Below are 16,678 nucleotides of genomic sequence, written 5' to 3'. Positions count from 1 at the left end.
CCATTTTAAGTAACAATTTTGCAAAATATTTATATTTGATTTGATTTGATTTATTTGTTTTGAAACCATATCCTATTATGGGGAGAGAAACAGATTTTTCTTGACCAAAAAAATCATACTGTGGCGATTGATGAGCCATAAATGTGTGTTAACGCTGTATTTGTGTCAGATTTTGAACAATGTGTGGATATTTTCTGAGTGTGAATTTCATCATGTAAGTTCAAGGTGTTTTGCTGCAAAATATCTTAGTGCAATTCCCAGCGTAACCAGTGAGATGTCAATAAACCAGAACACAAAATAATCTATGGAGGTTTCAGTTTACAACATGGACTTAAAGTGTGATGAGTGAAATGATTTTGTTTGCCTCCAGGCAGCGGCAGCAGTGTTGCTGAGTGCTGCTGGTCAGTGTTTCCCAAGCCCAGCAGGCAGGTCTTGTCTCAGTCACAGGGCGTTGAAGCAGCAGCTCGGGTCATTCTGCTGATCAAAGTGATCGGCTGTCCTCCTCCTTAGAGCCACGGCACGCACAACAAAGAGCCCGGAGGAGAGAGGAGTGAGCTGAGCTACTGACATCCGAGCAACAGAGTGGCACTGAGGCGGCCACTGGTCCCAGTCTGCTGCTGTACTGGGAGCTTTCACTCTCTTATCGCTTTTCCACCAACAAAGAATCAGTTCTGTTCAGGTTCATGCACCGGATTTTCACCTGTTAGGGTTAAAAGTCGGCTCTCAGGTGGAACCAGAAAATAGTTGTTCTCAGGTGCAAATCAAGTGGACATGTATTACTACAAGTTTTTGCCAACAGTATTGGTATTTGTGCATCCCCATCGTAAGTGATGCAATGGCTCCACTCCAAAAACTGGTCAAAATGCGAGCCAGGAACCATGAATCAGTATGAGAACCAGAACTTTTGTGTGTGGAAAAGGCTTATCTGTGTCTCTGTTTCTCTCCAGCAGAAACAGATGAAACTGTATGAAGACAACAATGGCTCCTTTGTAAGTGGCGACAGTGTGTTCAGCCAAGAGAAACACAGATCTCGCTGCACTAAAGCCCTGATAAGCCTGGATAATAATCACTGCTGTTAATGTGTTTTCATTAAATAAAAACAACTTGTCAGGAGAAGAGAAACAGCTGCTGTAGTGAGTGCAGAAAAAGAGAAAGTGAACATCAGCAGTTGTTACTACATCAAACCTCAGTCAGTACGAATGTGAGCGAGGCAGAGTTTTAATGAGCTGCTGCTACAGAGACGACCGAGAAGGAAAGTATGGAAAAAAGAAACTTCCAGTGACTTCTTCGTCAATCTGAGATCCTGCAGGGAAATCATTGGTCAACATGGACGCAACTTCTAACAGCGTCCTCCCAAAAATAAACATGTGGAGGTGTGTCTGCTCTCCGCCTGTCCATCTGCAGCAGCTGAAGTCATTCTCAGCAAAGCCTGGATTTCTGAATGAGGTGATGAGGCTGCTGGCTCTGTGAAGGATGGTGATATAATTAGCATGATCAGCCTGTTTTGTAGGAAAACAATCCGGCCCGAAAATATTAGATTTGTCTGCATACCTGCAGGCTGCAGAGACGAGATCATCACCTGCCACAGCACAGGAGAACACAGCCAATATAAATGCTGATTTGACTCGGATAGGATTTCAATGTAATGGAAAGACGGATGATTGTAAATATTCAATATATGGAGCAGAAAATGATAGTAACACAAACAGAGGAATCCAAGAGGGGAAATGTCTCCAGTCGAGCCTGTAACCTCGCAGAGTGTCGGTGGTTCTGCTGTCAGTCCTGAGACGTGCAGCGTTCAGGACCGTCCTCCTCAAACCAGTTTCCACGGCTGTAAAATCAGCAGCACTGCTCTGTTTTAACATGTGAGGACATCTGATGAGACATGAGCAGTGAGCAGAGCTGACACACATCATCTGCTCTTGTAACAGACTGAATTACTGTCAGGTTGCTGGTTCAGATGCTTTCTGGGGCATTTCACACAGATATACAAGCAAGCACTGAAATTAACATTTTCATTGGTTCCAGGGGAGGAAGTGCTTATGATAAAATAAATAAATAAATAAAAAAGATGCATTTGCCTTTGAGACTCTTCTTGATTGGAGCAGGATTTCGTTTGAATGGAAATCAGCACAGACATTGGGTTTGGTTAAAGTAAGAACACTATTCCTCAAGCTGGGAAAACTAAAAATCTCTATTACGTGCTCAATCTGAAAATTCAGTGTAACATGGGATCCTTTAATGATTTATTTTGAAATAATTTGGACCCATCCTCAAAATGAAGACACATACAAAGAATAATCCCACAGACTGAGTTCAATACTCCTGACACTGAAAAAAATCATGTAAATCATGTAAAAATGTTTAAAATATGAACAGATACACACAAAGTAACATGACTTCTCTCACTTCAGACTTTAATAGACTAAAGACGGAAACATTTGAGCTGAAGATAAATATTTACAACTGAGAGTGAACACATGAATATAAATATGAGCTTTTGGTAATGACTGATCGTTTCCTCCCAAACTGCTGCACAGCTTCCAGCCAGGCTTTTAAAATGTGAAATGTTGGCATCACAGCCCTCGTCTGTCCCGTCTCTGTCCCACGCCGGACACACGAGATGATTAATTCAGGTGTTTTGCTCGTGTCTTCGCTCACAGAGGAGCTCCTCCGATATTTCGACGGCAGCGGCTCTTAATCTTGAGCCGGCTGTGCTGCTGAGAGGCCGGAGCTCAGCAGCTGATCTGCATACAATGAGACGGGTCAGTCCAGCACAACACAGCTTCTGATAGAAATGTCAAGCAGAGGGATGGCAGAGAGGGGAAAAATATTCCCCTAATGATGGCAGAATAAAAACACGAAACCTTTTGGCCGGAGCGGAGCTTGAGAAAGATGGAGGTCTGGGAGGAACGAGCTTGTTGTGATCTTCCGTTTCTCTCCGTCTCTCCTCCACCTTCACCTTTCCATCCTCGGCCGTCTCTGCTCATCCCCGAGAAAATAATGAACCCACCAAAGAGGAAACATGGACACACATTTAAAAAAAAAAAAAAAAAATTAGCCGTTGAACCGCTGCACTGTGTGACTGGACACTTTTATATTGCTGTGATATGTGAAGTGACCTCTGCTTCATTGTCTCATGTGTCATTGTTTCACTGGTTCATTGTTTCATTGTTTCAGTATTTCATGTTTCATCATTTCATTGCTTGTTTCATTGTATCATTGTTTGTTTCACTGTTTCACCGTTTCAGTGTTTCATCGTTTTAGCTTTGTATTGTTTGATTGTCTCATCATTTCATTGTTTCCTGTTTCATTGTATCATTGTTTGTTTCACTGTTTCACCGTTTCAGTGTTTTATTGTTTCCCTTTTCCATCATTTTGGTGTTGCAGTGTTTCATTGTTTTATCTTTGTATTGCTTTATTGTTTCATTTTTCCATTGTTTCATAATTTCATTGTTTCATTCAGTATGTCAGTGTTTCAGGGCTGTTTGTCCTCAGTCTTTGCTCTCCTCCTCAGTGGAGCAGAGATGCTTTGATGTTCAGGTTAATCTGAGCTCGTCTCATCCTCTGTGGTTCGACCCGCCGATCTAAAACCCAAGGCTCTCGTCGGAAGCCTCAGTGTGAGCAGCTTTGCTACATTTGCTGCCAGTTTGAGCATGTTCATAACTTTTTATAGTGTGACTGCCGTTACAGAGTCACATCACATTGCTTTACATTTTCAGCAGTAACCCAGCAGGCAGCCATTGAGAATCGCCGTGTTAACTGAGCGTCATACATGTACCACATCCTGCGTTATCCAGGCGTGTGAGTTCAGGCGAGACAGAGAGTCGAGCTTCAGCAGAAATCTGCGTGTTACCAGAGGAGGAGCAGGCCTCTGTTGATGTCTGCCTGCATGGACTCAACATGTTGCTGCCGTTCATTTGCACCGGTTTGATTCTTGAGTGTCAGCCACTCAGAACCTGAGAGGAACACTTTTTGCACAACCAAAAAGCGTGCAAAAAGCTGCTGAAAAAGGAGATCTGACACGTCGTCCTCCTTGAATGTATACAAAACACAACCACACCAAAATCCACTTTAATCATTTGAGAAAGAGTGTGTTCTGTCTAACTACTATACTCTATGCCTCCACATGAATTTGTACTTAGCACTCCATTATGTTTACAGGCATTATTAGAACCAATCAGAATGATAATATAACCATATGACCATATGATATAACCTAAATTGTGTATCTGATATTTTGTGATTTTATGAAATGCTCCTAAAAAGGCAAATGATGGAAACTGGTAACACTGGTGTAGTAATTCACATGGAGGAATAAAACACAGTCTCAGCCCATAACCTCATGCTGAAACACCACAGGGGGCTTCCCTTGCTCGTCCTTCTTTATGCGAGCCTGAAATAAGCAGGGAGCCCCACTGAGATTAACAATCTCTTTTACAAGAAGAGCTGGACAACAGAGAGCTGCATCAAGACAGTGTAAAAGTGGCTGCAAACAAACATCGTCTAAAAATGTTTGAAGGAAAAATACAATCAAATTCACATTAAAGGAGAGTGCAGGGTGAAAATGTGCCGTGCAGCAGCTGAATAAGGCAGCGGCCCACGGCTCACACTGTCTGTTCTGAGGAGATGCGTGATGTCTGCTCCGGGTTAAACCTTGATAATGGATTCTATTATCCGAGATTTTCTGGTGCAAGATGGCGAATGCAAAGTGTTTCCCAGAGGGCAAAGGGTTTTCTTTTATCCCCCTGTGGAAATCTCCTACATGCTGGAGAAACTGCGGCGCTTTGCCTTTCGCCCGCCGCTCTGCTCTCTGTCCTCCACTAACCCGCCCGCCCGCTCCATCTGCTGCGTCAGATCCACAGCAAAGGAAATATCTGCTCTCGGAGAAATCTCTCGTTCTGCCTGCGGACACATTTCAGAGGCTTTGGGATCCCTCCGGCGGAACATCCTGATTAGTTTTGTGATTTAAAACCTCCGAGCGGCGGCGGCTTGGGGGAGTTATCTGCTAACAGCCGTAGCCGCCGAGCTCCTCGGCCATACGACAGCCGTCACTCCTCCATCAGAGCCGCGAGCGAGTGAAATCACACGGAGAGATCAGAAAACAGCAGCGGAAGCAGCTAGAAACTGTGATGCTGCTGATAGGACAGGCTGGACAGTGTCCTACTGATGTCTGCTACACACGAGCCAAAGCTTTTCATGGCAGCAACACCAGCAGAAACACATGAAAGCACAGAGTCACACGTGAGACGATGTTTTCCTCAGGGTCTGACAAGAGTCCTGGTGCTGGATCAGACTCAGAAACCTCCAGAGAGGAAAAGAATAAGGACACTAAACTCTTCCTCATTTTTCTGACCCCGGTGATCCTCCACTTTGGGAAACAGTGATCCCAGTTGTCTGTTCTCAGTCACACATGAGCGGGACAAAGTTTAGTTATGATGCTCAAATCCTCAGGACAATCTGAGCTAAAATTAAAAAAAAAAAACACAACAACAACGAATGGACTGGTGCATATTCACTTCCTCACTTCCTGTCACTTCCTGTGACCACATGAAACATTTTCTCTGGTCGTTCGCTGGAGCAGAAAATGTGTTTGCAGCTGAGGTTTTGAGTGACGTTGGCCATCAGATCAGCACCAAAGAAACAGAAGAGAGGGAGAATATCAGCCAGAACAGATTGACAGAGAAATAAAAGGAGTGTAAAAGAGCAGCTGAAATAGTAAAAAGCATTTCTACAGGCGAACATCGAATGCATGTACAATTACAAGACACAAACGTCCAATTAGCTTTGTTGACTTCAAAAAGAGCAGAATCCACGTTTGACTTTGTTGGATATATTTTACTCTCAATTTGTGAAAACACACATGACTGACAGCTGATGAGGAAAAATGATCCAATAATTACATTTTTTTTTTCTCAGACTCATTAAATCTGTAAAAAGCAGCAACACTCTTGAGAAAGTGCTGCAGTTTCTAATGAATTTATTAAATCTCACAACAACAACAACAACACACACACACACACACACACACACACACACACACACACTGTTGGTTATGAAGCTGACAACGGAGGAGACTTCATTAAAGGAAAATGACAATGATGACAAAGGACTGGTGTCATGCTGTGTGTGTGTGTGTGTGTGTGTGAGTGTTTGTGTGTGTGTAATGAGCTTTAATGATATCTACATCACACAGCCTCAGTTTCAGAGTTGCCACAGATGCATCACTTATATTTTCCCTCTACTGTTGCAGTGGTTCCCAAATTGGGGTCCTGGGACCTGCAGGGGTCCTTGAAAGGATTCCAGTGGACTAAAATGGGCAAAATAGGCAATTGTTTAACTTTCATTCACTCCATTAAGCTTTGCACAACAGGAGGGTGTATAAGGATTTGTGTTTTCAGATGTAAAATGCTTTTCTTTAAAAAAAAAAAAAAAAAACTGCCACTGGGATTGCATAATCCCACTTATTTTCACTGCTAATCAACGTGTTTCCAGAACTGTATGGAATCAAGTGTCACTTTCTTGATACTAGTGGCTGATCTCCCTTACTTTAACATATTTATAGTTGTTCCCAAAGAAACAAGTGAGACAATCTGCATGGGAAATGCATAGGATTGTTTTTCCCCACAGAGTTTTTTTTTTTTTTTTAACTAAAAAAACAAACAAAAAAACAAGATTTTATGACTGAAAATAATTTTTTTTTATGCTCATGCACAGTTAAAAACATATAAGGCAGTCGATGCACTGTGCAGAGATATAGCTAAATAGCTCATTTTCATCCCAAATCCCTGGGAAAATGCAATTAAATACCAACACCAACAGGAGTTTTTTACTAGTGTGGCGCAACTTCAGTGATCAGCTGCTGTTAGGCTTCTTGCTCAAAGGCATGCTGACTCACTGTAACTCACACTGTTGAGGAAAATGGTTGGAGGCTAATCATTGGTGTCTGCAACCTTGATTTTTCCCAGCCACTCTGAGTAACTGACCCTGCAGCCTCGAGCCTGTCTCTGCAGCCGGGGGAAGCCGCCTCCGCCTGCTGAACGATAATGAACTGACCTCTGGGTGTTCATATAAATCCTCTGTGAGCTCTGTGGCTTCATGCAGAGGGGCCACTTCTCGCTGTGAACATTCAAATGAGCCGCTGGTTGTTGTCGCTGCTGCTGCTGCTGCTGTGTGTGTTCTCTCCAGAGAGCCCGTCACGGCCGCGCCCCGGGCCCGGCGTCGGCCTCCGCCAGCGGGAAGGATCATTAGCCGTCTCCCCGAGGAGCCGCTCCCCCCTTCACCATCGGCTCCACTTCACCATCGGCCCTTTGTGGCTCCCGCTGATAAGGCCAGGTTAATATCTGTTCAGTCAGTGGCTGCATGGGGAACGATAAGCACACCGCCGTCCACTCTGTCACGCCACCGCAAACTGGAATCTCGCCCCGGGGCTATTGTTATTCTACAACAGAGGAGGGTGTACACACACAGCCAAAATTACGATCAGGTGCTTAATACAAGCGAAAAGACAATGAATGGGAAGCGGATTAGCTCAGCGGGTACAATAGCTGTCCCATTAAACGAAAGGTCAAACGTTCAATGCCTGCCACAGTCAATGTCTTAACTGTTGAAATGTCCTTCGAGAAAGACACCGAAACTCTTTAAGTGACTAAGTTAAAGGGGCAGTTCATCCAAAATACACCTTGAGGTCAAAGAGTTTCCCACGGCACTATTTCTTGCTGAGGAGAACCAGCAAACTGTATCTATCCCTTTCTAATTCAGGCTTTCTGGGGCAGATAGGCGCAGTTTTCCTGTGTTCTTCATTGGGAAATGTCAAATAGCATGAGACATGTCGTGCATCTGGGACAACGTATTTGGAAAGAGCTGCCGCTGATGAGTTTTTCATGTCAATGTTTGATGGTTTGAGCTCCACAAACAAAGATTCATCTGGACTCATTGTATTGTGGGTGAAGAGAGATGTAGAAGATGGTGGCTGATTGGAAACCTTGCGAGATTACACAGAAACTGGCTGATAACACTGTGGGTAGGTGAGAGAGTATCTTATTTTTGGGTTTTTAGGGTGAATTGTTCTTTTAAATATCTAAAACGTCTATGAAATAAAACCAAAGACATTCATAATTCATAAACGTAAACCCTGATATCCAGCTGTAAGCCTGTTTGTTTGTATGCCTCAAGTTCAACAAGATGAAGTCATACAGATGATTTTTAAAGGAGAAAATCAGTTTTCCTGCCCCCACAGCAGTTTAAATTGAACCCTCTGTGAACACATCCTGTTATCTGACTGTTGTACCGAGTGCACAGAAATCTGATCTGAGCAGAAAATTGCTCTCTGGAGGTTGGTGACCCATCAACACACACAGCACGATCCTGCTGTTTTTCAAATTCATTGTAGTCCTGACCTGCTGTGAAACTGAGCCTGGAAAAATGTGTAATATACTGTATATTTGATTGCATTTAGCATTTTAGACAGCCATATTCTGACTTTAGTGTTTGACTGTAACCTTGTTCTTCTCCAAGCCGTCGTCCAGAACCAAGATTAACATTTTGGTGGACTTCATGATAGAGATGGTAGGCAAATGAATTAGAAATTAATGACTAACTGGAACGCCAGCGAGTGCTTTGCCAACATTATAAACCACAATTTTGTGAACCACCTTGGCACTTCTCCCACTCTCTCCTCTGCAGCTTTGACCCCTCGAGGTTTTGGGGATTTGTGCGGGAGGCGGTGGAGCTGGCAGTTCAAACTGATAAAGCTCCATATCTACATTTCACCCGGTTCGGTATCAGCCAGAGGAGAATTTGGAGGGGAGAGGATGTCCACATCAAATCTCCCCTCAGTGCTGAAACCACCATGAGATCAAGTGCAGCTCAGCTTGTCCTGATCCTGTTTGTTTGTTTGTTTGTTTGTTTTCACCCTCACACATATGACACAGATTATCTGCAACATTCGTCACAATTTTGGTGGAGCCAGAGCATGAAGGACAACAAGACACAACACTGCAAAAAAAGCCAAATAGCCGTATTGAACATGCAATTTGAAATATTTTGCTTGCTCGAATCAACACCAGTCGATCCACTGTTACCCCGATGACTGCTGAGATTTTGAACTTTCAGAAAAGACAGACCGGTCCAGCCACTAAAGGCAAACACGTGCATTTCAAACTGCTGAATGGCTTGTTCAGTCAGTCTGGATTCACATTATCTTTCTGATCCAAAACGTTCATGGAAGTAATAATCGGCTTTTACATTTCTAATTCAGATAAGCAACATCTGCTCCATGGGTGTAGCTCCACTTGGCCAAACTGTGAGCTAAACCATTTAATTTAAGAGTGTGTTATGTACTTTAAGATAGGGGAGGCCAGTGTGCCATGATTTATGAGTTAAATGCATCATCAATAGGCTAAATCTGTATACATTTTCATGGCCACTAAATGATTAATTCATTTATGATTTAACAGATGTTTTTGCTTCCACTGTTAACTGCTAAATCACATGCATGTTAAAACACAGGATCATTTCTAAAGGCAAATAACATAATGACGAGGATATTAATTTAACTCCATAGACTCCCTGATAATCCTTTCTTCTCTGAAATGACTCTGCCAGCCAACTGTCTGTCTGTCTGTCTGTCTGTCTGGCTGTTTGTCCTGAAGGATTCCCCTCCTCCTCCTCCCTCTGGTTCTTTTGCAGCTCTGAATTCTCTTTTTATGTTTTTATAAACTGGCGGTGTTGCCACAGTAGCAAACGGCCTTCTTACACACATTGCTGTTTGTAAGGTATTCATTCACATGTGTAGTGTAACTCCGCAGGACGCTCCTCTTTCTTTCTACCATCACCGCATGTGTTGGATCGAGGTCAGCAGAGGTCAGCAGACAGACTTAGACTCAGACTGTTGAAATGGTACAACACAGAAGCGGAAAAATCTGAAACTGCATCGATCACACCGCGCTAGAATAAATCTGGTATTGATGCCGACATGGTATCAATAGTATCGATATTTGGATTGAGCCACCCTCCCCTAATGACTGTAGCTTGACCTGACACTCCTTTCAGCTCCGTTAAAAAAAAAGGTTATTTTTCAACATTTCTGGTATTATTTGATGGTTAGAGAGAGAGGAAAGGCAGGAGAGAAAGAGAGGAAGACATGCAACAAAAAGGGCCTGGGCTCAAACCCTGGTCACTGCGGTCACGACTCAGCCTTCTTAGGTGGTACGCGCTCTACCAGGTGAACTCCCACCACCATCACTGTAGCTCTTCTACTTCAAGTGCTTACCTGCCTCTAGCTATGATAATTAATCTATTATTTAGCTTATAACTCCCAGCATCTTGAGTCTGTATACAGACATGGATGGTGATAACCACTAGATGGTGCTAAAGCATCATAAAATTACATACTGGACCTTTTACAGCTACTTTAGGGTGTGGTTCAATTCAGTTCAATTCAAAATATGTTTGAACGGCAGATGTAACGTCTTTTGTTCATCGTAGCGCAGACAGGTAGTCCCCGTGCGCAATAAAGGGCAGAGACTCTTCGGGTTTTTATTTTAACCAAACATTACAGCCGCTGATTTCACCAAATAATACTTTCAAACAGAAAGGAGAAAGTTATCATTGAAATTACACCTGGTGTATTCTTCAGTTGCATTGAAAACCGGCACGTCTGCATTTTGTCTGAAATCTGCTGAAAAGACTCTTTCCCTCTTTGTGTTTCATGTTTTTGTTCCAGTGTTGTTTTGAGGCGAAGGCAGCAAAGCAACAGTGTGACCTAAAGTGGTGCTAATGGGTAGAGGACATGCTGACAAATGGAGAAAGAGAATAACACACTGAGCTTTAGGAGGAAATATCTTCAGAGTGATGCATTAGTTGGCTCTTCCTCCTGTTATCACACTCCTTTTTGGATACCACTGCATTCTTACCTCCTCCAGAGAAAAAGAAAGATCTGGAACAACACAGAATTTTTTTCCTGGCTTTTTTTTTTTTTTTTTAATTTCTTTTTCAACTGGTAGAAAACATTTTAATGCTGAATGCATGAATAAATAACTTAATTTTTTTTTTTTAATGTGTTATGGAAACCCTGAAATAGACTTGATTAGATTTTTATATTTTAGGGAAATTAATGGTTCCCATGTTGACACATCTAGTCCTTGTGAATATTTCTGGCTGATATTTTCTTATTAATAACATTTGTTACCTCTCATGCATATGGATTCAGGCCCTGGAGAGTCGGTCTCAGGCTTCATTACATCACACACAAAGTCATTATCAGTGTCAAATCTCCATGTCTGCTGAAATATATTTCTAGTGGAGTAATAATAAGTAAAATCTCTGCATTCATTTAGGTGCTGAGACAAAAAAACAAAAAAACAAAAAACAAAAAAAGGGCCTCAGAGGACAGTGATGATGCTTGCTTAGGATGGATGGATGGAGGGACGAAGAACATCAATAATAGAGTGGCAGATAGTGACAGACAGTGTGTGTGTGTGTGTGTGTGTGTGTGTGTGTGTGTGTGTGTGTGTGTGTGTGTGACTGTGTGTGCCCACCCCAGAGGAACTACCCTCTCATCTACACACACATGTACATCCTGACAAGACCTTTCCTCTGACTCCTGTTGCTGCTTCTGCATGGTAATTATATTCCTCTTAGTCATTTACACACACACACACACACACACACACACACACTCAAAGTCCAACAGGCTTCTCCTCCGCCTGCTGCGACCGGCTCTGCATGATGATCACCTCTCTGTCTGGAAGCCAGCAGCCACGAGATTCATGCTCTCAAGTCAATGTTGTCATTTTTTTTTATTCCTATTTGTCCATTATTAGAATAGAATAACACCAAACAGAACATGCAACTGGTGCCAAAAGTTGTGACTAAATATCATAGCCGATTAACTTAAAAATAGGGCTGATAAAGTTAACGCGTTAATGTATGCCATTAAATTCGGGACCTTAACGCGTTATTAAAAGTTAATGCAGTGTTGAACGTGAAGCTAGGAGAACAGTTTCCTTTCAAGAAGCTTCCCGCTGAATCTCCGGACAAAAAATGGACACTGACATGTTGTTCTGTCCGAGCACGGTGAGGTTAAAATATCAGCTCGCTGACAGAAATATCTGTGTTAGAGCCTCCAGCGGTAGCAGAGTCACACCTGTTGGAGTGTGTAAGGAGCAAATCCCTCAACACGACAAAAAACTGAGCAATGCAGCCGCTAGATGGATTTCCACGGACCGTCGGCCCATCAGCATCGTTGCAGGCGTAAAAACTTCGGGTAATCCATCATGCAAACCTCCTTGAAAAGTAACAGCTGTTTCCAAAGTGCACTAGCAGTGAACCAGCGGCAGTCAATGCGTAAGCAAGCAAGTCATTTCATACATTTTCGACATGTGATTAATCCACAAATTACCTTGTGATTAATGCAAATAAAAGAAAAACAATCATATGACAGCCCTATGTCAAAATAATGAACATTTCCTAGCTGTTTGCTTCTTTCTTTTAAAGTTTTGAAAAATGTCTTCGAGGCTGAATGAAGATGAAACTGAACCCGACTCTGAAATTCATGCTCTTTTAGTTTTCATTAAAGATGTCTTTGCTATTGAAATGAAATAGCTGCCCCGTGATATTCAGTGATCTGTGATTGGCATTTTAGTTGAATCCGTGTGTGTATGTGTGCGAGTGAGTGTGTGTGTGTGTGTGTGTGTGCATCAAAGCCCCACAACCACAAATGCCATTGACAGCTGCAGAGATGAGCTTCAATAGTTTACCCAGGCGGTGACAGAGATCTCTATTAAGATTGGCCTGAGTGACGAGGGCTCCAGGTAAGGAGCGACCTTTCTCTGCTGCATGGTGATAGGAGGCAGCTCACACCGGCTTGAAACAGCCGCCAACCAGCAGGATATAAAAAAAGGATAAAATCCCTCTGGGAGGCTGTTCGTCTTCTCAGAACGCCGCTCTGGATTTTTACGCTCGTACCAAAACCCATCTCAAACCCCGGCTCTTCACGCATTAATCTACTCGTTAAGTGAAGCAAATGAGACTCAAGAATTTTTTTTTTTCAGCCATCATGTAGCCATGGAAGATCAGTGTCCTGAGAGTAGGGGTAGGACTGCCTTGCTTAAGGGCATCTCACGGGTCCTTCTCTTTCCTACCGATCGCTCTCTGTGCACGTTAAAGTTTTAAATAAATGTTAAAACAACCATTCCTTGCAAGCAGAGCTGCTCTGAAGGCACATATGAATCTCACTGGTTGAATTAAACATCAAAACTTAATAAAATTGTTAATAAAACTGTTGTTTGTCATTTGCTTCGCTAAAGGAGAAGAGTTAGGTGTGGAGAGCAGCGGCTTGAAGTGTTTGTCCTGTTTGTCTTGACTTATGTCAGTTTTGCTCTAATTTTACTGTTGCTCATGTCTTATGTTTGTCTCTGGATCTGGATCGGTCTCTGCTCTCCGGACTCTGGAACTCGGTGTGAAGAAGTTAATAGAGATGCATTATTTTCTTTTAAAATCTTGTCATGCGTGTGTTTTTTTGGGCCAGAAATTCAGACTTGGTATGAAAAGGCCTTCAGATTGAACTGAGAGTTACCAAAGAAAACTGGACTGTCACAAATCTGCTGCTTTATTAAGCTTGTTTGTGGGCACAGAAACAAATAAGCGAGATGATCTCCGCTTTAACACAAACTGTCAATCATTCCTACCTGCTGCACGAGGACACGCCCCCTCCCAAGGCTACAAATTTCAGCAGACAAAGAAGCTTCTCTCCAGCTGCCGTCTCTCTCTCTCTCTCTCTCTTCTCTTCTCTTCTCTTCTCCAAGGACTTCTGTCTGTAGAGAGTCTCACAACACCTAAATAAATCAAATTAATTACATTTTGAAAGCCTTTAAGCCACTTTCTCTTCATATAATGTAATCCAGTAACCCATTAATCACATTATCTTGTTTGAGTGTGTGTCTGTGTGAGGAAGAACAGCGTGTTTGCTTGTTTTGGGCTTTTTGTTTTACAGCCCAAGTTGCTTGTTTCTCTGCCAAGATCTGGCAACCCTCAGTGAAGGCCAGTGCAAAAAAGAGATAAGAGAGGAGGGAGGTAATATTGTGAACCCCGTTGCTACTAACTGCAAAAATTTACTCTGGCCATAAATCTCAACATAAATTGAACATTTATATTTGACCAGGGCTGATATAAAATGAAACTACTTCTCCTCCGTGTCCACTGAAAAATGATTCATGCAGTCGAGGCGGGCCCGAGTCAAGCCGAGACGAACACGGACTGAATCATAAGTCTCGGCTCTGCTGCACCACGAACAAAAAGTCTGCACTTACTAAATGTTTGATCGCCTCGTTTAAATTCTCTTGTAGCACTCGGAGCAAAGGCGACAATTTTCTCTTGACATTTTGGTTTAATGACTGACAGGAGAGCGGCACGTTGCTCAGTTAATGAGATTAATCCAGAAAGGCCGGCCGGCTGATCGACAGAGAGACGGCTGACATTTCTCCGGCTTTGGGTTGATCAATAAACGGCAACAGCAGCAGACACTCCAAACATTAAGACTTTATTACATTAAATCTTTGACCTGAGCCGGGCTGAGCACACACTGAGCAACACCGCACAGTCAAAATCACAGACCGAGGACATAAAATATATTAGACTTAGACTTAGATTAGATACGATTTTCATTAATTAAAATGTTTGATTTCCAAAATATGTTTTTGAAAAAAATGGTATTGAAGTTCATCATTAAAATGACCTATAAAATGTAATGGTGACAGCTAAGTCGCATAGTTTAGTTCCATAGATTCGATATAAATATATGTACATGAAGTTGTCTCAGTTTATGCTGTTGTGCATTTTTGGATATCACCTGATTCATGTTGGGAGGTAATTTCCCAGAATGTTTCACATTTCTCCCCCTTTAATACTGATCAATAAATGGCCAATGCAGCAGACAGGCCCTGCAGCAATGACAGCAGGAGAGAAAGAAGAAGCACTAAAATTAAAACACAAAACGTATTTCTAAGTCTTATTTCACAAAACCCAAGTCTTATTTCTATATCTTTTCTTTTTCTCTGGAGGCTGGAGACAAAAGCAAGATGAGGAAGAGAGCTGAGCTCCAATAGCTGAGCTTTCAAAATCTCCGAGGACTTAGATGGACAGACACACACACACACACACACACACACACACAGAGAGAGAGAGAGAGAGAGAGAGAGAGAGGGCCAACAGGCTATCTAAAATCCAAAATGGTGATTAAAATCAGAGTTTCATCAGCATAAACAGTCAGTCAGTGAAGGAACATGCAATCTTTCATCTGAACACATGAAAACAACATAATTTAGAGCAACAAGTTTTGACAGGGACAATAATAATATTTATTTTATTCTATTTTGCATGTATCGAATGGTCTTCAGCCTGAAAAGACGACTATATGGTGAAAAAAAAAACATTTTATACATGTACAAACACATTTTAGGGGTTAGCTCAAGAAATTATCCACAGAAACTACCAGTGAACATCTGCAGCTCTGCATTCTTCTGTTGGTTTGGATGTCAAAGCTCATGCATGTCTGCTGCTTGTAGCTGTGAGACAGATTGATGCTGAGGAGTCACGGCATCAGATCAGTGCAAACAACGTGTGTATGTGTGTGTGTGTGTGTGTGTGTGTGAGTGTGTGTGTATGCGTGTGTGTGTGTGTGGACCTGACATGGTAGACGTTAATCCACTAAGTGTTTTGCCAACAGGCCTGAGGGTTCAGCTGTCTCCACCAAGGGCAAATGGAAGCAAATAATAGAGCAGATTAGCATACAGAGTGTCAAGAATCAGCTCGGGGATTTGTCGGCACACTTCTGCCGCTCGCTGGCTCCAGTAAACGTATTCACCACATAAAATAACCCGGGCAAAAACATATCCTTCAAAACTTTGGGCTCCAAGGCAAAGCAGCTGTTTTGCTCTGCTTCTATTTGTGGCGGTTATTTATGAGAACGCGGGAGCAGCCAAACCTCCGTGTGAAGTCATTAAATAAACACCACAGATCTTCTCAGCATCTGCTAACACAACACGCTCGGTTTGATCGGTAAGCTTCCCGCTCCGCTGGGAGGCTGTCGAACAAAGCGGGAGGATCGGCACGTCGTCAGTCTACATGCTCGGTTTAGTTTGTCCACCGTGTCGAGCTGCGAGCTTCGGCTGTCTCGCCTGATTACCTCCAGCAAGTTCCACTTCTCCTCTCGTCCGGTGTCCACAAGTTCCAGCGGAGAGAATGGCGCGCTCTGATTTCTCCAGTCATTTGCATAATAGCTGCTCTCGCCCCGTCCTCCACCCTGTAGCTCCCACCAAGATCTCAACCCTGTAACTGATGACCGCCTGGTGCTCAATCTGTGCTCTCTCTCTCTGAGGCCTGAAGGAGAGCCGGCTCGTCTCTTTTGAACGGTCCGCCTCAGTTTCAGAGAAGCTTCCCTTCACCTTGGTACCCAGTTAGGAGGGTTCCTGACTGGGAACCGATTTTGTCTAAAAACCCCACATGAATTCAGACAACCAAACAACAAAACATCCGTCAAGTGTTGAATTACATGGTATGGTGATGCCAGTTTCTATGGTAATCAAGCTCCTCATAATGTAATATAACATAATTTGAGCTAGCCAACTAACATTGAGCTGGATGATGTTTGCTTCAAGCGCTTTCTGTCAGATGTTTC

Source organism: Myripristis murdjan, chromosome 17, assembly GCF_902150065.1.
Source record: "Myripristis murdjan chromosome 17, fMyrMur1.1, whole genome shotgun sequence".
In the NCBI taxonomy this organism is placed as follows: Eukaryota; Metazoa; Chordata; class Actinopteri; order Holocentriformes; family Holocentridae; genus Myripristis; species Myripristis murdjan.
This window is presented reverse-complemented; position numbering follows the sequence as displayed.